Raw genomic sequence first — 25447 nt, forward strand, 5'->3', positions numbered from 1 at the left:
AAAAATGGTCTGAAAAAAAAAAAAGCTATTAGAGTATAAAATCTTTTTATTAGCTAGAGATCTCTGCAGTAGAGGGATGGGAGTTTGCTGCTAGTTGGGTGGGATGGGAGAGGTGCAAGTGCACTAAGTTCATTGGAACACATTCCATGAAAGTACTTGTAAAACAAGGACAAGGGGTGCAATACTGTAACGATGCAACAGGGGTTAGTAGACAGCACAAGACCTTTTATGTTAGAAATTCACTTTGTATATTGCCAAAGATAGAGAGGTTAGTGGTTGGTGCACTAGCTCAAATGGGCAACAATGCATGGGCGAGTGATGGCCTGGTAAAGATGTAGGATACTGACATGTGTGAGAAATTTTCTATCATGATACACTCTTGCTCTCAGGCCTCCCTCGAAGCATTGCCATTCTTGTGCCTCCCTTCAAGCGTCGTCGTTTGAAGGAAAACTCTAAAGAATTGTACTTACAGATATTACATATAGTTAAATAATTCCTCGGAGTTACATTCTCAAAATAAGTACATAGAGGTTTCCGAGTTTGCTGCAATGGCAGAGCTTCCTATATAATGCTAGAAAATTTCTCACATGCCAGTATCTTACACATTTTCGCCCATGCATGGATTATTGTTGCCATATCTCTGACCTCCCTTCAAGCACCGTCGGGTTTTGCTCCTGGTTGAAAGTAAGACAATGTGAATAACTGCTTCCGTCGCTTTCAGATCTTTCTTCAACCTATTTATCTTTATGTATAATATGACAATGTTTGTTCAGCCACACGTATTATATACTACAGGACCTACTAATCACTCTTGCACCCGAAAGAGTTTTACGCACACACTACAAGAAACTTTTTCACTGCCGATTTCGATTGAATCGAAAGAGTGATGTTTTTTCAATCAGAATCCCTGGATCTTGGAATTGACTTTCAAGTAAGGTAATAAATGCACCAACAACGCAATGATTCAAGGTCAGTTTGGAGAGGTGCTGAGCTACTCTATTCTCTTCTATGTACATTTCTATCACCCTTTCCCTACATGACTATTGAAGCACGATTGTTTTACTTTTTTTGTGAAATTAATTGAATTGTATGTTAGATAGATAAAACGAAATAAACAAAAAGGTTAAACAGGGTTAATGTAAAAAATAAATTTTCAGTCATCATTTCAGAATACATTGTGATATTATGATAGACACTCTCCCTTCTCCTTTATTTACCCCTTCCTAATATAAAATTAATACAAGTATTGGATCCTTCATAAAATATGAATTTGTTTGATTCTGGTGTAGTTCTTTATTATCAATTTCATTCTTAGGCAGCTGAAATGAAATATGACTCCTGAAGCGTCTTTAAAAGAAACTCCTACTCTAACTCCTACGAGCAAAGTGTAGTTCCAGTTTTGATATTACATTTCATCTTTTCTGGTCTCGGTTAGTAAAGGAGAAATCCTTATAAGCTTAAGAAATTTTAAGTTTTGTTGCAAGCGAAAGTGCCCCTTTTTGGAAAGCTGGATTTTCCCTACATTAAAAACCGACCTTTATAACTCTTTCCTCATGGAGATGCAAGTAAATAAAGACCCTAACTTCTACAACATATTACTAACTCCCTATTTTTACTCTTGTCTGGTTAAAATTTTGTTTTTCTTTTGTCTTTTTTATTTTTTAACATTTTCTCCATTAAGTTTCATTTCTAAATAAAAAAAAAATTAATATTGCACCTGACAAATAATTCCTGTTAAATGACGTGTCATTTGTTGTTCAACACATTCGAAAATGAAAATCTGATTTTGTTTATATTTAAATATTTTGGTTGTTCATAATTTTTTTTATTCTTGTGTAGATAATGATTTTCACATTTATGGTAACTGGAATTTTTGTTTTTTCAGCTCTCCAAAATTTTTGCTAGAATTTTTATTTTTCTCTTTTTTCATATTCAATTGTAAATTGCTTGTGGATATTAGCACAGAACTTTCAATCATTTAATGTCTCAAGGCACTTTTTTTCTGAATGGACAGTTTGATATTGACTTTTCTATAAATTAGGAAAATCTCTTTTTGTATTTATAAGCCTAAAATATTTTAGAAATTTTATTTTTATCAACTTTTCGGAATTAATAATTAAAAAAATTTTTTTTCCAAAATATTAAAAGTTTGTTTCATTGATGTGTCTGTTTTTATGAAATGTCAACATTTTTATGGTTTATCTATATTAAATACTAGCGGGGGTACCCGGCGTTGCCTGGGTGTTTGGATGTGTGTGTAGGGGGGAGGGTAAAGAATAAGCGAAGTAATAACCCTGTTTAAACTTTTTTAAAAATCGGAAAAAAACAAAACAAAAAAACAGCGAACAGACATAAAACTTCTTTTAAAAGATCGGATAAACAAAAACAAAAAAAACACAGTGAAAAGCTGAAAAAAAAAATGGTATAAATAACCTTGTTTTAATATTAAAAGTTTAAAAATCGAAAAAAAAATATTTATCTGATAACTCTGATTAAACCTGCAATCTTAAGATAACGACGCTGTCACTTAATCCATCGTGCTATGGCCGCGTGGGCGAATGTGGAGCGGTTTTTATAATATTTAAACGAATTCAAGGTGCGTCTTTTGCGCGTGTTGACGCATGCGTAGAAGCCATCTTGTCATGAAGATACGATTTTTTTCCACCCTTCCTGGTAGAAAAGGGTCTGGTTGAGGGTGAAGGAATAAATGTTTTTGGCCAATTTTTCGATATTTGTCGTCCAAAGGTTCGAGCTTGAAAATGATACCTATCTGGCGAAAATCTGTGGCCTCTGTCGAAAGTTTTTTCGAGACATACAAACACATACACATTTTCGCTTTTATATATAGAGACTAGCGGGGGGGGTACCCGGCTATGCCCGAGTGTTTGGAGGTGTGTGTAGTCGGTGGGGGTGAGGGGTGTTAATGAAAACCTAAGAATAAGTGAAGTAAAAAAAAAAAACATAAACGAAGTTAAAACTTATGCGGGGGGTACCCGGGCGGTGGGGGGGGGGTGTAATCAAAACATCGAAAAAAAAACACAAAAAACTAACGTAAGGTAAACGAACGATGTTAAATGTAAAAATCGAAAAAACAAAAAAGAAAACAGAAAAACGAACGTTAAAACTGCTTAAAAAAATCTGAAAAATAAAAACCAAAAAAATAAAAACACGTGAAAAATGGCTTAAATAAGCCTGTTTCGATATTAAAATTTAAAAAATCGGTGGGTAAGCGGGTATTTTTTGGTGTGTGTGGTCGGTCGGGGGTGGAGGTGTTAATGAAAACCTAAGAATAAGTGAAGTAAAAAAAAAAACAGAAAAACGAACGTTACGTGAAAAATGGGTTAAATAACCCTGCTTCAATATTTACATTTAAAAAATCGAAAAAGAAAAGACATCTCACACCACGATTCGAATCCAAAACGTTTAGATAATGACCCAACGCTCTAACCAACTGGCTAACACGACGTACATGAAATTTAGTCAGTTCTTCAACTATTTAAACTAAATCAGGTCATGACGTCATCTGACGCATGCGTAGAACCGATCTCGTCATGAGAGGACGGTTTTTGTTGACCCCCCCCTATAGAAAATTGTTGATTTCAGGGTGAAAAAATTAACGTTTTTGGCCAATTTTTCGATATTTTTCGGGCGAAGGATGGAGGTTCAATATGATACCAAGTTTGTCAATTTTTGTTTTCTCTGTCGAAAGTTTTAAGCGAACACACAAACGCACATACATACATACACACATTTTCGGTTTTATATATATAGAAGACTAGCGGGGGGTACCCGGCGTTGCCCGGGTGCTTGTAGGTGTGTGCGTTTGGAGGGGGGTAAAGAAGAACAAAAAGGAAACTTAACCCTGTTTAAATAAAAAAAACGATAAAAACAGCGATTTTAAAAATGGAAAAAAAAAAATAAATAAGCGAGGGGGCTTGGTGACAGATTGGCTCGAACCCGGAGCCTTGAGGCCCATAGGCTAAGCTTGAACAACTGCGTTACAGCGACAGTCAATGTAAGAGCGATTAAAAAGTGAATGCCAAACATCACGCTATTCCCCAGTTTTTAATAAGGTCAAATTGTTTTACTGTGGGATAGTTGACATTTACATCCGGTTCGATTCCAGTTTCGCTGTTTTTATACTCAAAAGTGAAAGCAACATGCGGTGATCCGAATATGTGGAATATTTATCTTTTGAAAGTCGGGCAAATTAAATAGACAAGCGACCCTCGTTGTTAACTCGTAGATATTATCATTTAGACGTGATATAAAACGTTTTAAGAAGTGAGTCGACCGATCGCTTCTCGGAAAAAGCCTTTCTCTGACATACACAAAAATCAAACATACATACATACACACATTTTCGCTTTTATATATATAGAGGAGTTAATAAAAGTTTGTTTCCTTAAAGTATTTTTCCTGTATACTTTGTAATAACACAAAATACAGGTTAAAATATACCTTAGTTCTGAGATTGAGTTATATTTGAAAAAATGCATTGTTCTAATTAGCCGTGATTTGTAATTAGCTGAAAATCGGCTATTTCTTTTTCTCTTAGCTATCTGTATTTGCCTCTTTGTTGCTTTTTATTTGTCGCCCCTCTTTGTTGAATCAACCACTCTCTAACCTTTCTTAATATCTCTAAACATTTAGAGAAAAAGTGACCCTTTCTTTTCAGTAGTAAAATCTAATTTGTGTGTACAAACTAGATGCCAACATAAGTCTCTTTATTTTTATATAAGAATAATGTGGGAAAAATAAGACTTTAGTCTAATAATAACGAAATTTCATTATTTTAGTTATACAAGAAGAATGTCTTAACAATTTTGTTTAATTTTACTTCAGTTGAAGTTCTCAGAAATCTGGGGGCTAACACTTGATCTCTATATGAGACACGTAGATATTCGTATATTCCAGTAAAGTTCTCCTTACCATCTCAAACACAGAGTTAGTAAAGAAATTGAGAATTTTCTTCTCTCCAATTGGCCATGTAAGTTTGTTATAGTATGTTTTTCTTGTGGTTTCTTGGTCTTACTGGAGTCCAGGACAAGTATATATCTAATCTAGAGCTTCCAGCTTTGTGCTGTTACTTGAGGTAACATCACTTGGAGAAAGTGCATCATTCCTTATAAAAGTCAGTGGTGGGATCTTATTTGGGCTGTGAATACTATGTAATTTTGAATATTTCGTAAGGGTTTACTTGTAGGTAAAAGTATCCTCATGCCAGGTTGTCCTGACAAATTCCTGTGCAGAAAGATCTTAGACACTCGAGAATAGTGTTTAGTAGGCATTCGAGTTCTCTCCTAGATATGTCATAGTTTATGAATTTTCAAATGAAATTAAAGTAGAATAAATAGTGGTAATGGTTGTAGCCTAATGGTTCAGGGACGTCTAGTAACCACTAGCATTAGTTATTCCACTGAAATTCAGTAAATGATTAATTGGAATGAATTGCTTTCTTATATCTATCATTGATATAAATGGGAGGTTCATTCTATTGTAACATGTCCGTGAGATCCTGGGCTCTTTTTTGTAATCATTGCATTGTTAGGCTACACATTTCTTGCCACAAATTGAAATGTTAAGATTTTTATCACGATGACCTTTGGACTACAGAAATAAAAAATAAATATAAATAAATAATAAAAATAAAATACATAAATAGGTGGTAATCTCCAATCGACAAACATATCTGTGCATTCATGTGTGTTATAATTACAGAAATAACTTCAAATAAAATTGCTGCTAATATCATTGTAATTGGAGATGAGCAAACTTATTCTTGAACTACCTTTCCTTTCACTTATCGAAAATCCCATGAACACCTTGACCGTGCATTCTAGCTAAATATATATATTTCTGGGATTTTTTATCCACCTCGTCGGAAAAGAAGTCCCCTTCCTTCTGGTTTAAAAAAAATGTTCACTTTGACTAAAGAAAATTAATCAAAACATAGTTTTCTGATTTTTCTACATTAAAGTAAATCCCAATGTTTTTTTTGTTTTTTTTTAGAAACAAGAAATTCATTTAGACCTACAAAACCATGGGAATTTAATACTTTAAAAAATCTGCTTGACACAAGTGAAAGCACCCCTCTGTTAACCGTATCACACTATTATGAAGCAGTGAAACAAATATAACTCATTGCTTTGACCATTGGCTGGCTTGAACTTTTTATGCTTTTTTTTCCTGATTATTGTTTGTTACTTATTTTTATGTTTAAAACATTTTAACTTGGATTTCTTTTATTTTTTACTTCATACCTCTTTGGAAATATAATACTTGCTAGAATCTTTTGGAGACAAACTGTCGGCTCCCATGAAAATGGGAATTTTAATGTCCAGTTTATCTTTAGAAACCTACACTTGCATCTTTTTTTTTTTTTTTTTTTTTTTTTTTTTATAGCTTTCTGAGGATAGCCTCTAACATATCACGTCTTTTCCAGTTATATTCAAGTAGTTATGGATTAATATAGCTGATGGAATTTAAACTCATCTTGCCAAATCCATCGTCTTGTATCTTATCTTGTACTCAATTTCTCTTTTTCTTTTTCTCCTTTATTTTATTCCTTTTTCTTCTATTCCTTTCATCTCATTTCTTTCATAGTTTTATCAACGATGTCTTTCTTTGCTTGTTTACAAATTTCATCTTCTGACTATCTTTATTCGCATCCAGTATTTTGATTTTCTCAATTTAATTGATAATTCGATCGATCCGTCTATGATGGAGATTAATGAAAGACATTTCTCAATTTGATCATTATTGGTTATAAAACTTTAAATGCAAATCCTAACTAGATATACGTTTGGCATAGTTGAATAATTTGTTAACCAAAGTTTATTTTAAAAAAAATCAATATATGCTTGAATAGCAATTCTTCGGTTTTTATCTAATTTTACACTCCGAATCTCTAAATGTTTATAAATATCAAATTTGCTATAGTTATGGATGCCCCTAATTACAAAATAAAATTTATCTTCTGCTCTTAGCATTATCGTAGTCTCATATTAAACCAACAATAAAGATAGACATATGGAATATAAAATATATATTCGAATAAGTGATGTTAAAACAGGTGTCCATAGATGCATCAAGAAGGTAAAAACGAAAGCGCAAATGTTGAATAAACTATCAGAAAAAATGAAGAGAACGTGCATTTAGAATAGTGATGAGACTCTGGATTCCAATTCTTTTCAAATTTCTAAATATATAGTGTTAAACTTTACCGAAAACAATTTCATGCTTACATTGTATTTAGACGTTATTATGACCCATAGATTTTAGTTTTACTGATCGTTTAAATTCAATAAATATTTAACGTTTCATCATTTGGATCAGCAATGGAAAATTACGTTAAATTTTGTTTTAAGAATGCTTTTTAGAATCGGAAATTAAGTTAACATTTTTCAGATTCCAATTCTGATTCTGATACTCCAAAGAGTTTGATATTTCTGATTTCCAATTCTGATTAATCGTCCCATTACTAATTTAAAGTATATATATATATATATATATATATATATATATATATATATATATATATATATATATATATAAAATTGTCTCTGATTCTTTAGTTTTATTACATTGCATAAGTGTTTAGGAGAGCTGGAGAAATAAATTAAATTTCAGAAATGTATTTATTGAGAATTTAATTCTATGTAGAGATGTAAAAAAAAAATTAACTTGGAGTCTTAGAGACATTTTTCAATCCTTTTCTTAAGTGATTCTATTTTCTATATTATATAATACTAAAATTCTGATAATTTTATTTGGTTGCTTGCAATACTGAATGCTTGAGATGGTGAGAATGGGAGGTAGGAAATAAATGGGGGGAAAAAGTAGTGCAAGGAGCAGAATAGAGGATGGTAGGTATTTACTTTCCTTCCACCACCAGGAAGATGTAACACAAGATCGAAAGTTTGGGGCTGAAAAGTTAGCCTAAATGCACGTGTATCTTGTGTGCTATAAAAAAAAAAAAAAAAAAAAAAAAAAACACCTCAGCTCCATTGACATTATCCGATAAGAGCGCTTCAGGCGATTAGCAAAAAAATTAACCTTGTCTCAAAGAGTGACGGTAAAGCCCGGGAGAGTTAATTTTAAAGAGTTGCATATAACCATATCAGTCCGAAAGATGTTAGGTCATCGTCACCTATTCAAAAATGAACGTCTGCTGGATTGATTATCGAGGATGTATTTGTAGAATAGAATGACATGGCTCATTTTAACATTTAAAACAACTTTATTGATCATTTTCGTTAAGTTGTTAATAAAAGAAGAATGGAAAAAAGAAGAATGTTAGTAATGGAAGGAGTCCAAAAGTCTGGACAAAGACAAAATGGTTAGGAACTCCACGTGGTGTTAAATGAATATCCCTTAATAGGGGAGAGAGAAATGTTCGTTTCTGAAGAAAGGATGAATGTCTTGTTTGTAAGAAAAGGAAATATTCATTTATTTGAATGCATGGCCGTGTATGTGTGTCATAGTAAATCCACACGTGTGCGACTATCGTAGACGTGTTGAGCCCATGGTGCTTCTTGTCGACCATCAGGGCTAGACCGTCCGGTGAGATGGGGTGTGCACCATCAGAGAGAAGATTAGGGTTTGAAGAAGTACGGTCAGCTTGTTTTGGTCTCTTGGCAGGAAAAGAGAAAGTAGACTGTGTTAATCCATTTTATCAATTTCTATCACGCTCACCTGAAAAATGGTCTCTGATTGGGCAAGCCTGAAAGGAATTTAAAGGTTTGTGCCAATCAGTGGTGAACTTATTAATCAAACACAGATCCAAAATCATAAACCATGAGCTGCTGCTGTTGTAGTCGTCTGTAATTGTTACTGCTGTTACATATCCTTGACTGGTATGAGCAAAATCTACTAAAGTTGTACCAGAGGAGAGAAATACCCCATTACAGTTCTTGTGATGGGATGTGTCTCCTAGCGGCTTCAGCTGCAGGGAGACAGGGTAGAGTACTCGTCTTGTCAGTACTTGCCGGACTGATATACACCACTTGGGTATCACCCAGGTCCACCCTCCCACGCCTTGCCACCCAACTTTCGGGTGGGGCAAGTTTATTACTTGTCGCCTGGGGCGTCCTTACCGGGGAATGCCGACGGAGGTGCCCAGGCAATTTTTGTTGACGCAAGAGTGCTCCTCCTTTAGAGGAGCTTGCCAGTTTTCCACCTTCCGACCTTGTGTCACACTTTGGTGTGGTGGACATCAAACAAATATCCACCAGAGGAGAGAAAAAGTTGATGCAAATATATAAAAAAAAACATAATAAAATGATGTAAATAAAAAAGAAACGTGAAAAATTAGAGAACATTGTATAAATGGTAATATAGTGTTCAGAGAAGGAGTAAACAGAAGTCCTCATCCATAAACGGACAATACCAGGTTGCCCCTTTTAGTTTGTTTTAAATATCAGGAATAATTCTGGTTGTCCTTTTCAAAACTTAATCATGCTCTACAAAAACAAAAATAAAATAACAAAATTTTCCTGTAGAAAACAACCAAACCAAACACCATGAATAAATATTTAAAGATATAAAGAACTTGAAACATTAAAATGATCGTGTGTGAAACAAAATATCGTTAGACTGCTTTCCAACTGACTATAACATGGACATTTTCAAGTCTAATATAAATAATGCGTGTTGAGTCGTCCTCTTATATACTTAAACCATAGCCAAATTCCATCATTACTGATCATCACGGTGTTGTCTCTGTCTCACCGTCTACTTAACACTCATTACCCTTATCCTAGAGTGGTCCTCAGGCCTTGATAAGTGGTGCCCCCCCCCCGTAAAAATAAAACCAAAAACTGTTACCAAAATGACTGTATTCAGCATTAAATAACCCTAAAAAGGGTTGATATGCCTTAAAACAAACAACTAAACCAACCCAAATCCAGAAAATGAGTATAATACTTTATTTTTCGTGCCAACTTCTTACCTTTTGGCTAGGTGGAAAATGTAGTATCTGTTAGATACTACACTTCATCTTTTCTGTTCTGTCAGTGGAAGAGAAATCCTTCTAGATGAAGCCAATTTTTGTTTCTATCCAGAGTTCCCCTTTTTGGGGAACTGGATTTTCTCCACATTAAAAACTGACTTTCTGTCTAATTCTGCTCTTGTGGGGAGGCAAATAAATAGGAACTGCCCCCCCCTTCCACATTCAATATCTTTTAATACAAGTAGGTTGTAAATCTTTTCTTGCAAGCAACAAAACTAGTAGTAGTCTTAATGGTAAAGAAGTCTCCCCTCCCTCTCTCGTCATCCAAGGACAAGGGAACTGTTTAAATCTTTAGAAGAAGTTGGAGAGTAAACCCCGCCTGCCCCCCCCCCTAGATATGGGCATGCTTCCAGCTGATGCATCATCGAAATGACTTGAATGGAAAACCCTGAACTGGCCACTCAAAGCAGCATGCTCAGACTAAACGAGGGGATGTGAATGTTGTTCACCCACGCATGAATGCGGAAACGCTGCTCAAAACGGTGGCGGATCTTGTCCTTATCGGCATATAAAAGCGTAGTAAATCTGCTGGGAAAACATAACTTGAAAACATCATCTTTTGAATACACGAAAAGTAGTAATAGCAGTAGTAGAATATCTTTTATGAATAAAATCGGTGGTACCTATTTGTTATTTTTTTCTTTAACTTTTAAGTATTTTGATGTGTGTGTGTGAAAACAACGATTGAAACATCTTTTGAAGATACGAAAAGTAGTAATAGTATCAAAAATATCTTTTCTGAATAAAATATATGGTACTTAAATTTTTTTTTTTTTTTTTGTATTTATTTTTCTTTAATAATTTTTAGGGATTCTGATGAATGTGTGTGTGTGTGTGTGTCCATTTGAACATTGAAACATTTAAATTTGTATTGATTTGTGAATGTAAGCGTCAATAATGGCAACGTGCCCAAAAGTAGGGATGGGTGGAGGATATTGTGTGATAAGAATATGGGGTGGTTTGGTAAGATTAAGCATTGGCAAGGGATTTGGACAGCATGTACGAACTTTTTGTTTAGAAGAAAGATAATCTTTTTCCACTTGATCTGCAAAGGACTGTAATCTAATACGTTGGGTAAATGGTGAGTGAGTGAAAAACTCCGGATACGGTGACCCTGGAATACGGTTTTTTTTTTTCAGGTTACGATGTGTTTTTCCGGTGCCTGGTTACGGTATTTGCCCTGCTTTACGGTGTTATTTATAATGTTATTTGATTATATACATGTGTAATATATACTGTACTTTATTTTGTTACTAATTTTTAATGCCGTATCCCGGGGTTCCGCTGTAATTAATTACCCAGTTTGGCACCGCTTTCATGTTTATTTGCAAAGATTAACAACCAGCAAATTATGCTACTGAACCTTATGTCTAGAATCCGCATTCCAAATCTATTACACGATTTTGATTCTAGAAAATGTCTCAAATTTAATGTTAAAATTTAAAAGATTTTAAGAAAAACTTGAAATCCAGGGAGTCTTGTTTCATTAGTGTCTAATAATTATGGATCAAATTCAATGCAAATCTGAAATATTTGAATTTTCAAATGGGAGGTTGTGCTCATATTATGCCCCTCCTCCTTTTTAACAACTTTTTAAATACCCCAAGGAAACTGAAATATGGGGAATATTAAATGATGTCAAATACCTATTATGATTTCACAAAAAATCGGGCTATCTGATTTTTCATGAATGGTTTCCACTCCTTTTTTTTCTACCTTCTTAAATTAAATATCGTCTACATTTGTACTCTTTACAATTAGCACTTGTACTCCAAAATTCATAATGCTCGATAAATTAATTTACATACATAAAAATATATAAAGATACAGGTTGGAGGAAATTCCAAAGTGTAGTAGTTTGAGGGAAGAAACTAGAGTAGAAGGCGGCGTTATGGGCATCTAGCGACCTCTGCAATGAAGAGATTTTGATGATTGTCGTTTGTCAAGGTTATTTAAGGCAATGGGAACACAATTGCTATTTGTTGGATCACATTCTATTAATGTACTTGTCTAATAAGTACAGAGATGCAACATTGCAGCGATATGACAGAGACTGAAGCTTGGTTGATAGTGTGGGATCTATTAAGTACGAGTATTTTTTGGCCTTTGTCTAGAAGGGAAAGATGAGTAGTAAATACACCAGTTGAAACTGAAAATTTGACAGTATAATTTTATATGCTCGATGATTTTCTTTTTCTTAATTTTCTTTTTAATATTTGCTAAAAAGATTAGAATTTTTTTTTTTTACCTGGTTATATTCAAGATAGTTTTTAGCAACTTTGTTGAAAAAAAAAAGAAAAGAAAAAGAAAGTTTCTTGACCAAGTAATGGCAGGCAGCTTTTATCATTTACTCTAAAGTTTTTATTTTTTATTTTTATTTTTTGTTTTTATTGGAAAAATACAAACAACATGGTTGCAGTCAAGATTGATACCAGACAGCATTGGGTTAGCAGGTTGGAACTAAGATCATGGAGTTAAATGAAGCAAATTGCTTCTTTGTGGTTCATAGAATTTGTTTCTGTCTATTTAAACATATCTACACACCTAACCAATCATGAAGCAGCTTTCAATTTTTTACTTTTTATTTATTTTTTTTAGAAACATTAGCTTAAATAAATCAATAAGCAACTATATATCGAGCTATTAGAAAAAAAGATATTTTGCGTGTTAAAAACAGGCAAAAGTTATAGCCCGTTGGCTTTGAAAGAGTGCTTTATGCCAAATTGATAGTTGAATATGGTTAAATATGTGCTAATTTTTGCATTAAATACAAATTCCTATTAATCCCTTACTGTGTATCGAACAGATACCATCATAATTAGTTCGCTGCACGTTATCATAATAAAGATTCATATTATTATAATAAAGAGTCATACAAAATTTCAGCCAGATCAACCAAGTACTTTCCGAAAAAAAAAAATAGAACAAAGATAAATATAATATAAATGTTACTCGTTGATTCACCTATTGAGCTCTGAATCAGTTTAAATCAGAAAAGTGAGTGTGCAAACCCAGTTACCGTCCAAAACTAGTCTCTTTCTGCTCACTATATTTCTTTTTTCCTCTACAGTTAAGTGTTAAATAGTATTACTACTTTGATATTTACTTTTGTTTAAAAGGGTCAATTCCAATGTGTTTTTTTATTAATGTTTCCTTTCTTTATTACACTCGACTTTTAATAAACAAAGAAAGAGTGATGGGAGCGAAAATGATAGATATAATAAAAGTGTGTGTGTGTGGCGGGGTAGGGTTAGCAGCATACAGTCAAAGTAATTTATAAAAACTTAGAGATGCATCACTTGATTACTTAATTACAAATTGCAGCTAATAAGAACAGTTAAATTAAGCGATTTTTCAAACATAACTCAATCCCAAAAATAAGGTGTCTTTTAGCATGTCTTTTTTATTTCGTGATTAAGATATAAAAATGTTTATGAACCACTGACCTATTTTATTGATTGGATTAAATTAAATTTTTTTTTTTTTTTTTTTTTTTTTTTTTGCAACATGCTGCAACGATCCCAAAGAAAAAGTGATGGATCAGAATAAAATATGGATTTTGTAGAAAAATGCTATTGATGATAAAAAAAAAGACGGAGAATAGACTGGCTGTATATTAGGCATCTATCCATAAATCTTCTAGCAGAAATAAGCCTTCGTTTATACAATTTTATTAACAATGATTATTTAGTAGGTCTATCTATCAAAATTACCAACTGCCAAAGACATTCTTCTTTGGTAAACTTTTCAAAGGATAGCGCAATGAAGATGCTGCAACTCCTTTGAAAATGCTTCAAAGACCAGATCAAGATGGAGCTTTCATTTGTCAGCATCTGCCACCCTACTTTTGATTTTGGGCAATGGTTTTCTTAGCATTCAAAAGTTCTTAAGCAGGCGCACCTGCTCATGGTACAAGACATTTTCACGATTACTTCAATATTATATGAGGATCTAAAACATGTCTTTTGTTGTTTATCTATTTTAGTAGAAATTATAGCACTATATATATATTTCTTTGTTTCAACATTTTTTTTAAATGACGGTTGATTATTTGGATTCTTTGGACTACTGTTCTCATATTGAGTGGTCTTTTTACAACGTTTCAGTTGATGTAACTCCGGATATTCTTCAGGTGTATCCTGTCGAACTAAGGAATTTTGAGAAGAACACATTTAATCCACGGGGTAGCATGCTCTCGTTTTGTCGGTCATGACAGGGCTAAAGTCCTAAATAATTTACAGTTCTCTTTTTTTGAGTCGTGCCCATATTAAGGATTCAGAAGCGTGTAACCTACAATTGAATTGTATCAAGTATTTTATGAACTGTGCCACAGGTACAGTAGTATCGAAGAATTCAAATAATACAAATCTGTTTCTTTGTTTACACATTTTTTTACCATGCTACTCATAATTAGAAGAAATCTATACGTTACATAAACTGTTATAAGTGAAAAAGATGAAGAGTAAAGTTGCTTAGGAACTTTATTACATTATCAAGTCAATAAGGATTACATGAAGGGGCATAAGGGAAACACCTCTACCTATTTAGGCTATGGCATTTTGAAGCTAAATTATTTAAAAATATTTAGTGTCTTTAAAATTTTTATAAATTTAAAAAAAAAAAATTATATATTTTATTGTTTTTTTTTTGCCCTTCTCTCTTTAATCCCCATCATATTATCCCCCCCCCGCGCCATTTTATAATACAAAATTATTATGATCAAATGTTTTGAGTTTTCATTATCTATCTCCGCATCATATAAATGAAGCATGTAAAATGTTTAACTGCAGTAGTAATCATTTCTAAAACTAACAACTGAGGTAATTAATTATTAATTCATTATTTAAATTGTAGCAATCTTATTTCATACTAGCAGATTGCCCATCATTGCCCGGTCGTAAAATACACTTAGATATATTTTAATTTATGCAGATTTCATATTTTTTATTATAATCAATTCTCTATAGATTATTATATTGTATCCAATATATAGTAGTGATTTAAAAATTTTAACAATTTTTTTTTTTTTTTTTAAATATGATTCGGGTGCCATCAGCTAGAATTGAAACCAAAACATTTAGTCCTCCAGTGGTATTTATTACCATCTGACCCAAGGACACATGGATATCAAAACTTTAAAAATGAGCACGATTAAACATATAAATGTATGTTTACGCATGCATAGAGGATACACATTAAGTCGACTTTTGTCTGCCAAGTTCCAATTTTTCAAGTTTGACCCATTAGAAGTTATTTTTACCAACTAAAAACCAAATCGAATTTGTTTTACAGGCCCAAATCCCCTATATATTTTCAGTCTGTAGACCAAAAATTAACAGTAGTTGGGTAGAGATTGTTTTGCACATACACAGACAAGGTCACACACACACACACACACACTATTTTTTTATGCAAGTTTCTTACGTCATATTGAATAATTTAATGGATACTAGATCCCCAAAATGTTAAACGGTTCGTCTACTAGATGATCCGTAACTTTTGGGTCACGGGTCGTTTAGATGAAATGTTATGAAGACTCTCTCCTCCTTTTTTATTTAATGGATGACTATACGGGTTTATATCCCATCTCTCTAATTTAATTATTAATTCATTATTTAAACTGTATGCAAGTTTCTTGTGCCATTTTGGATAAGTTAATAAATACTAGATCTAAATGAATCAAGTAATTGAGTACTTTACAGATAGATCTCAAAGTGTTTAGACAGTTAAGCTACTAGATGACTCCCGGCTTGTTGAAATGAAATGTTATAACAGATCTCTTTCTCTCTCTTTATTTAATGAATGACATCATCCACAGTACAGGATTATCTTCTCTCTTTTTTTTTTTTTTTACTGGATGACGTCACAAAAGATGTTATCTAGTGAGTACGACAGCAACAAACAAGATCTACAACGTTTTAGTAGTATATATAGACCTATCAATATAAAAAGATGTTGCTAGCTTATTTCTGAAATGTTTTTGTTTTTTTCTTTTGTTTAATCCTGAAGCTTACCATATGAGAATTAGTAAAACGTGCAACTGCTTTCTTATTAATTGATTAAAAAAATTTTTTTTCGTAATTTTTCTCCCTCTAAAATGGATGATGAAAAAAAGTTTCACTTAATGTTATCTCTACAAACATGTCTCAGTTTTCATCTGTATCATTTTTATTTGATATTTGAAGAATTTTCATTTTTTTGTGTACAGTTACTTTTTATTTTTCTCAAGTTGGCCTTGTTTTTTGTTTTTCTTTATTCTTCTTTCGCTTTGAAATGCGAGCTATGTTTTCTATTTAGAAAATAATACAAACATATTTTTTTTTCAATCCACCGCCATTCCCTCCCATAAAACTTTCATCTAAATACAACTCTACTCTCAATATTCATGATTATTTATTCTGCACTAAGGTCATGTTGACCTAGGCTATGTCTGTTTCAGAAAGTTTAGAATATTGAGTCACCAATAACCAAGGCCAGACACAACCTAAGGAAAAAGGATTAATGAGATGGACAAATTGTCAATTGAATGATTAGGAATATTATGAGAGGATCATAACATGGACTAATGTTCAACAAAACAAAGTGGTGACTCCGAATGAAATATTGATTTTTGTGAGATATTCTAACCGTACGACATCAATATTTCTTTCTGAGTGACCATTTTGTATATAATAGAAAATTCAAGAATGAGATTTACTTTGCTTGCTGAAATCACTAATTATCAAGGCTAAAACCGCTCAAGGATAAGGGTTAATGAGATAGACAAATTGTCAGCTAAAGAATATTGTGAGAGAATCGAAAGGTATGAATGGAATGAACAAAATTTGATTCTGGGGATAGTATATGACAAATGCTTGTCATACATATTCATTTGCGTATATATCGAACATCTCCATACTGATTAGCAATCTGGGAGGAACGTCTATCCTGTACGTCATCCTTATTAAGTACAATGCATTTTATTTTTTTTCTGTTCAATTCTAGCTTAATTCATTAGACAGCTGAGTACTGGCTATTAAATTCAGAAGATTGACCAAAACGTGAAATCACACTCAAGATGAGAACAGTAGTCCAAAGAATCCAAATAATACAAATGTTCGGATTATTGTCATCTTGGTTGGATGATTCGTATCATTTCAGTCGATGTAACTTTTGAAATTTTTTTAAAGTGCATCTGTTTGAACTGGAGTACTTGTACGGAATTTCTCACCGAATCATTTGTTTAATCCTCGATCAGGTTGAGTTTATTATTTATGTTATTCTTAGTTATTATCATCTGCAGTAAGGCTTGAACCTTAAACACCTAGAAACTTTTAATCATTAGGCTTTATGTCTATGTGGAAGAATAACAAATTAAGTCGAGCAATGTAAGGGTCTTCCAAGAATTGCTTGTACTCAAAATGAGTTGACATTTTACTTCAAGAATGGATTTAGGCTATTGCAAAAGGAAACATGTTCATTGCTACAGTGCTCTGGAGTCTCCTTTGTTGAAAAATGAAGTTATTCAAATGATTGCGAAATTAGGTAACATTCGCAGTATCTTGCAAAGTCAAAAAAGAAGAAAAAGAAGGTCAATATCTCTATGCATTAAAAAGAAATGGCAATTTGAAGTTATAGAAATTCACTAAAAATTTCCCCAAATCTTGTACATTTTACTTTGAAATTTTATAAAATTGATATTTTTCAAAAAGATCTTAAAAAAAAAAAAACACTTGTTGAAATGGTTGGTGCGGTTTTTGCAAGTCTTTATATTCTATCAACTTCAAATCCATTAACATTAGTTTCTCAGTTTTCATACTGCTTTTAGAATTTTGGCGATAAACTTTGTTACAAAATCTTTATCCTTGTAGTTACAAGGGAGAGAAGCCCAGATTATGATAAAAAGAAACTGACATTTCTTTCATTGCTATATTTCCTTTGAATTAAAAACTCTAATTATCACCAAAACCTGGGATTTTATTTGCTCCAGGCATGCCAATTGCACTGCTTTCATTATCTTTGTTTAAAGATGCCATATTTAATCATCATGATAATATTCGTTTTACATACTGGTATGTATTGGATGGACTTCTAAACTAACTGGTCTCCGGCCAGGTTTTTATTTCTTTCACTCAAGTCCATTCGAACATATAAGGTATTATAGTTCTTCCTTACATTGGTGACTGGTAGCACAGTAGTAGCAGTTCTGACTGCCTATAAGTAAATTTTTAGGTTCTAATTAGCTTGCAAGACTTCCAATGCTACTATGAATACTTTTTCTTTCTTTCTTTCTTTGTCATGTATTATATGTATATTTTATGAGATTAACTCACGGATAAATTATTTTTTTCGACTTACAAAGACAAACAAAATTCTTTCCTATTTAAACAAAGACGGAATTAATTGCATGCACCTAAACGATCTTATGGCATGTTGGCAGACTAGTTGCTTAATCTTCATTTTACAATGCATGTTGTGTTTCTGTTCTAAATACACCATAAAAGTCGATATGCCATAAAACAAACAAGCCAGAGCAATGCTGATCTTAAACCATTTCCCTAATTAGGTTATTTGGGGTTACCGTACTGGGTAATTGGCATCTCTTCAACATCAAGTATATGTGGCAGTACCAATCCTCCTCCAAATTGTATGAGTGGAGGTGGTGCATGGGATGTGTAATGGATGCAACCAGAGAACATGCAATCAGACTAAGGCAGGTTCAAACCCAGTTGGATATATTACGTTCACTTAATTTAGCCATAAATATTACGGTTTATGTTGACAAGCCTGTTTCCATCAGATCTCTGAAGTTAAGTAACGTTGAGTCTGGTCAGTATTTACATAGGTGACTCTTTGAAAATATCAGGTGTTCTAAACAAACACTTTACCCAAACGCATAAGCATTGAAACATTATCGACTAACATAATTAGTTTTTAATCTAAACATTGTAATTGTAAGGAGAATAATTCTTCCTTTTTTCCCCCTGGTCAGTACTAAATTGGTGACCATTTGGAAATATTGTATGCAAATGCCACATTCAGGTGTATAAATTGATGAGTATGATCGGTAATAGACTAACATCCTGTTATTTAGAATGTTTCCGAGACAATAATAAAATGTGTATTTATTTACTAGTACTTATTCCGCGTTGTTTAGGGGTGTTTTTACTTGCATTATTATTATTTTTTTAATTAGTTCCAAACAAAGGGAAGTAATTGCGAATACAATTATGTCATTTTTGTAAAGATTGTGTCCATACAAAAATTATTTTCTGGAAGGACTAAAAATGAAATTACATTTTATTCTTAACAATATCCTACATTGATACAACAAAAGAACTGACAAATCAAAATCGAATACTGATTTTGTAGGAAGAAAGCTATCGATGACAAAAATCGAAAAAAAAGACTGATTTTATTTTATATCTGTAATCCTATACATTTTTTTAAATATTCATATTAAAACTCCTTTTTCTATTTATTTAAAAAGAAAATACAGCTTTGTTATATATGTGTCCCGGAATTGCATTCATCTGCAAAAAAGCTAATTTGCATATTTTTTAAACATTTTAATTCCCTATTAGTTTTTGGGTTTTCTTATGGGATGATCATCTTTAGTTAACTATTACATGTAATTATATTCATGCAGATATTCTACATGGTTTATACTTGCGTAATATTTGTGTAAAAAGGTTATTGTAAACACAAAACTATTTCTATATATATTTATATATGCGTATATATATTTGTTTAAAAATGTTGGTTACCAAACCTCTGTCAGTTTTTGGTCTACACACATGAAACTTAATGTATAGGGTATTCGAACCCATGCAAAATTTTATATTTGGGTTTAGCTGGGGAAAATTGGTGCAAAAGTGTGAAAATTTTAAACAAATGGGATTTGTCAGGTGAAGGTCGAACGACAGCATTACGAATATGCATGCATAACATAATAGCTATTGGTTCATGTTTTAATTCTTAGCCTTGCAGCAAACATGTCTTCATAGCTAGGGTATTAGTGTCAAAGGAAAAAAAAGCAAATCATAAGCTAAAAGTTTTGGTTTTGATAATCGGTGGTGGCGCACAAGTCATTTTTTTTTTTTAACTTTTAAAATCATTACTATATATTGGGTTTAGTATAATCTATTATATAAAAGCAAAAATGTGTGTTAGTGTGTGCATTTTTTTTTTTTTTGCTTTTTTTTGTATGTCCGACAAAGGCTTTTTTTTTGGCAAGGTGCTTGGGGGTGGGGGTTACTGTTTCTTAGAACTTTTTATATACTTCCTAGATTATAATATCTCCGATTTACAAAAGGGGGTCGTCTCTATCTTTTATTTGAGCGACTTTTATTTTATAAAATTCCCTCTATTTTGTCTTCTCGTGTGTTTGTTCAGGTTTCGTATAAATAAAGCCAAAGTATTCAAAGAAATTGCGTTTCCCTGGCACTCTTCCCAGGGACGTCCAGAAAGAAATAAGCTTTGATCAATGTGGGGGAAACCTGCCATATCAGACAATTGCTATTCGTTTGGACACCCTCCTTTTTATGGGGAGCTGGTTTTCCCCAACATCTTGGGAGAACAAGCTTAACTGGCTTGCAGCCAAAGTTAAGTGCATGATGTTTGACATCCTGTGTGAATTCCTTCACTTAACTTTTAAATCGTTTAATTTCAACCATTCTCACTTCTCTGCCCTGTTAGCATAACACTTTCACTTTCTTTTCTGCCTCCGCCTCCAGGCTTCAGGTTCAAGCCTACCTGCCTACTAACACTTTTTTCCACACACACACCTGAGCAACGCTGGGCACCCCCGCTAGTACAATAATAAATACAAAATCTGTATTAATCAAAATATCATATTTAAGCATATTTTAGGACTAAGCAATGCCGGGCGGCCTGCTAGTAGTATATATTTATACTAATAGGAAAATTATGCCCACTCTTACCTAGGTATGGTAAAATAACTTTTATTAACTGTTTTCAAATAGGTATTTAGTTCCAATATTAGATTATCCTAAGTGTTGATATGCTGTAAAATAAGTAAACCAAAACATACTAAAAAGCTGATGAGCTGAGAATAAAATATGAAGAAAAAACAAAATTTTATGGTTCAACGTGTAGCAGGACTTGAGTTTTTTTTTTTTTTTTTTTTTTTTTTTTACTTTTTTTTTGAAAGATTTGTATTAAAAAGTATACATTTGCATTATAAAGTATACACATAGCATAGTTCTTTTGTGGGTCAACCGAGGGATATAACTCTTCTGTGTCATGTGACAGATGTAATCAGATTCGTTTGACCTCCCTGCCCCCACAATACAAAACCGGAATTGCATTTAAGAAGTCAGACGGCTGACTCGTGTGTACATTTGAAATTCTTGTAATCACCAGTCTATTTTGTGTTGAACCAATATTTCCTAGTGCTTGCGTTTTTATTTATTTATTTATTTTTAACAGTTCAGGATTTGTGAAGAATGTTATTAAAAAACATGACAGGAGGCTGGAAGAATCACAATATATTTTAATTAACACTTCATTATCGTTTAGTAACTAATTAGCATCTATTCATGCATGAAGGCTTCTCCAACTAAGCAGTCAACAATGTTAAGCAGACAACCTTTTCTTTGTCTCTATTGCTTTACACATGTTTTTTTTTTTTTTTATTGCTATTCACTTTTTCTTTTCATTGTCTCTCTCTAGACACACACATATACACACACTCTCCTTTTTTCTCCTTTTTCCTTCTCTGTATTCTCCTTCCCTTTTTTCTTATTTTTCTCTTTCTTTCCTTTTCTTCCCGTTTCCCCCCTCTTCTTCCCCCATTTCTTTATTCCCCTTTCCCACCCCTTTGCTCTTTCTTTTTTCCTCTTTATATTTTATTCAATAATACTCAATAAACCAATGTCCATCTTTTATCCACCAGGAAATAGAAGTTCAAGAAATTAAAGAGGACTTATCATTAAAAAGAGCCAGACAAGATGTTAAAACAAGCAAAATATTAACTTCTTATAATATTCATATTTTAAGTATCTTTTCTGTATATATATATATATATATATATATATATATATATATATATATATATATATATATATATATATATATATATATATAAGTAATGTGATTGATAATTTGAAATTTAAAAAACAAATTATAATCAAATTAAAAATCAGTTTCAATTTGATTATAATTTTTTTTTTTAATTTTAAATTATCAATCACATTACTTAATATTGAATTAGCTCTAGGATATTTACCTATCGAGCTTATTATATATCTAAATTACAACGAGCACCTTTTCTTCCCTGTATTTTAATGAAACTAGTAATTTCACTGTTACATTGAAATACACTCAGCTCTTTAGACTATTGTTCTAATCTCCTTTAAATTTATATATATATATATATATATATATATATATATATATATATATATATATATATATAAAGAGAGAGAGAGAGGGGGGCCTTCCCAAAGTAAAGCCTCCTATTTTTTTTAACTAAAAAAGTTGAACAAGCTATGAAGACAGGAGTGATACCATTAAAACAAACTGCCATTTGTGCTCCAAAATTTATTTTTCTACATAGTCTCCACCATTTTGAATGCACTTTTTTCAGGAATTCAATGAGGCATCTCTGCTTCTGACGCACGTTCAGGACAGGGATTGCTTTCTGAGTCTTGCACCGTAAATATCTGTAATAGAAATCTGAAACTTTCAGATCATGAATGCACAAGTACAGTCGTCATAACAGTACAACTTGTAATCCCCTTGGATCTATTCGAACACAATAAAAAAATAAATAAATAGGTGTTACTTTGGGAACGCTCTTCGCATATAAACATTTATCAAGTTAAAAAAATGTTTATGTGATTGTTGCCTTATAGTGGTTGGTGTAAATGAAAAAAAAAAAATTCTCAGATGAAAGCTGTTTCCTACAAAACATTAATAGTTGACATTTCTACTTTATGACAACTGGGTTTGGAAGAAGAAAAAAAAAAACACTAGACTAACCAGAACTAACCTCCATTGACACAAACTGTTGCCTGCTGTGAAAACTGACTTGACATTTTTTAACTTGTGATCTAAGGTAAACCAGTTTCACTATTAAGCCTCTGTATTTCCTGCTTTCTGCTTTAATCACTAAGCCAATATTAAAATACTAAGTAGATTAACATAGATTTGGTAGTTAAGATATTTATGTTGCTCTATTTAAAAAATGAAATTATAGCGTGGTTTTATGATTAAATTGGATAAATTGTCAGTATGTTTCATTTGTTTACAAGTACATATATTAGCAGGCCGCCCGGCGTCGCCCGGTCGTAAAATACTCATAAATATTCTTCCTATTTACAATGCCTCCCCACGTGACAGTTAGACACCAGGGTCGTTTTTTAACATGGAGAAAAGGAACAAAAATAAAAATTGTCTCAATCTTGAAGGATTTCTCCTCCACTCACAAGAACAAGAAATTGAAGTGCAGCATCTGAAGAACAGATACTACACTTTGATCTTGTCCCGAAAGCCAAATACGCAATGCAGATTTTTTATTTATTATAAACAGAAATCTGTAACGTTAAATTCGTTTAAAAAAAAATGAAGTAAAAAATAAAACAGACAGGAACCGAGACAGGTTCATGTGAGTATTAGTTTTTTTGTTGTTTTTTTTAAAACATTTAATTTCTTGTTAGTAAAAAAAACCCAAAAAAACTTGAGATGACATCGCAATCAAAACCTAAAGACAGTGAGTCAAGTACGATAACCATTAAACCAGCTTGCGAATCTTAAAATATTTTCAAACCTACTTATTCTTAACATAAGGAAGCTGTCATGTTTTACGACTGTGCATACGCAGTCATGAAACAGTTGACAGATAAAAATTTGATGACCCCCACTCTTTCCTCCAAGTTCCAATTTTTCAATTTTTTACCCTTTTGCAGCAATTTTTTTTTTTTTTTTCGGGTGAAAACCAATTAAATGTTTTCCACTTGTCTGAATACTCTGTATACCAAATTCCAAGTCTGTAGATCAAAAATTTGTTGAGTATATATCTTAAGAAATGTCCTCTCTTTCTCACATTCTCACTTTTAGGCTATAGATATATAGATTTTTTTACTTCCTTTTTCTTTGCCATTCTCCTCTTAATATTCGTCTTCTGTACAAATAGTATAAAAAATAGCATCTCTGTTTACTCTGGCAAAGTTTCTGTTATTAAAAAATATTAGTGATGTGTCTTTGATTTTATTTTGCATTTTTATATTTTGTGGATTGTCCACTTGTCTATTTTTCTGTACATACTGCCTGATTTTATAGTTATTATCTATATATATAAAAGCGAAAATGTGTGCATGTATGTTCGCTTTTTGTGTATATCCAAGAAAGACTCTTTTCTGAGAAGCGGTCGGTCGGCTCACAACTTAAAACTTTTTATATCACATATAAATCATAATATCTACGAGTTAACAATGGACGTCGCATGTCTATTTAATTTGCTCGACTTTGAAAAGATAAATATTCAACATTTTTCACTCGCCGCATGTGGATTAGGCTTTTTCGTATAATAAAAGCGACACTAATTCGGGCGGTATTTTTCTGGTCGCAATCACCGGAAATGTCTGAAAGCAATCAGATTTGATCAATGTAGAAATTTTCCTTATATCAGACAATTGTTATTCAATTTAGACAATCCCCTTGTTATGGGGAGCTGGTTTTCTCCCCCCCCCACCCAATAACTTGGAAAATAAAAATAAACAAAGCATTCCTGCAGTAAATAAAATACTCCCGCAGTCAAAGTTGACCTCATAAAGTCATTTAAACGTGCATCTGCCAATTCTTAATAGTTAAATAAATTCAAACGTGTTTCCATTAGTATTTTGCGGTGGCCCAATGGTTAACGTCGCACGGCTTAATTTCCAACTTTGCCTCAAGGGTTCGGGTTCGATCCTCATACTTACCTACCAAAACTTTTTTATTTTAGCCCCCCCCCCCCACCGGAGTTTTGATTTACCCAAAACCACACACACCTCCAAACACTCGGGCAACGCTGGGTACCCCCCCACTAGTCTATATATATAAAAGGCAAAATGTGTATGATCATTTTATGTATGTCTCGCAAAGGCTTTTTTCGACGGCATTTTCCAGAACTTTTTCTTAGAACTTTTTATATACTGTCTAAATAATGATATCTACGATTTGCGAACGCGCGTCGCGTCTAGAGTTATTTACATTGACTTTTATAAGGTTTGCACTATTTCGCTCTGTCGCTCGTTTGTTTGGCTTTTTAGTATAAATACAGTGAAACTAAATTTAAACGGTTCGTGTTCGCGGCTTTAGCGCCGAAACGTCCAGAAAGCAATCAGCTTTTGATCAATGTGGAGTTTCTCCTTATATCAGACAATTGCTATTTGATTTGGACAATCCTCTTTAAATGGGGAGCTGCTTCCCACCCCCACCATCATCTTGGAG

The 25447-nt window shown here is 32.7% G+C and overlaps 1 protein-coding gene across 2 annotated transcripts in view; it reads left to right on the top strand.

Annotated features, from left to right (window-relative positions):
* The window catches only part of LOC145292052 (syntaxin-6-like), a 627569-nt gene that overhangs the window by 92947 nt on the left and 509175 nt on the right, over positions 1-25447 (top strand). The window contains exon 1 of one of the 2 annotated variants that reach the window (XM_080138081.1): positions 22611-23072. The exons of the other annotated variant lie outside the window; for it this stretch is intronic. The gene's annotated coding sequence lies outside the window, so the exon portion shown is untranslated. Of the gene's footprint in view, positions 1-22610; positions 23073-25447 lie in introns of those variants that run through there. 2 annotated transcript variants of the gene reach the window in all.

This window comes from Euprymna scolopes, chromosome 13 (assembly GCF_053919585.1).
Source record: "Euprymna scolopes isolate OS-2025 chromosome 13, ASM5391958v1, whole genome shotgun sequence".
NCBI classification, from domain to species: Eukaryota; Metazoa; Mollusca; class Cephalopoda; order Sepiida; family Sepiolidae; genus Euprymna; species Euprymna scolopes.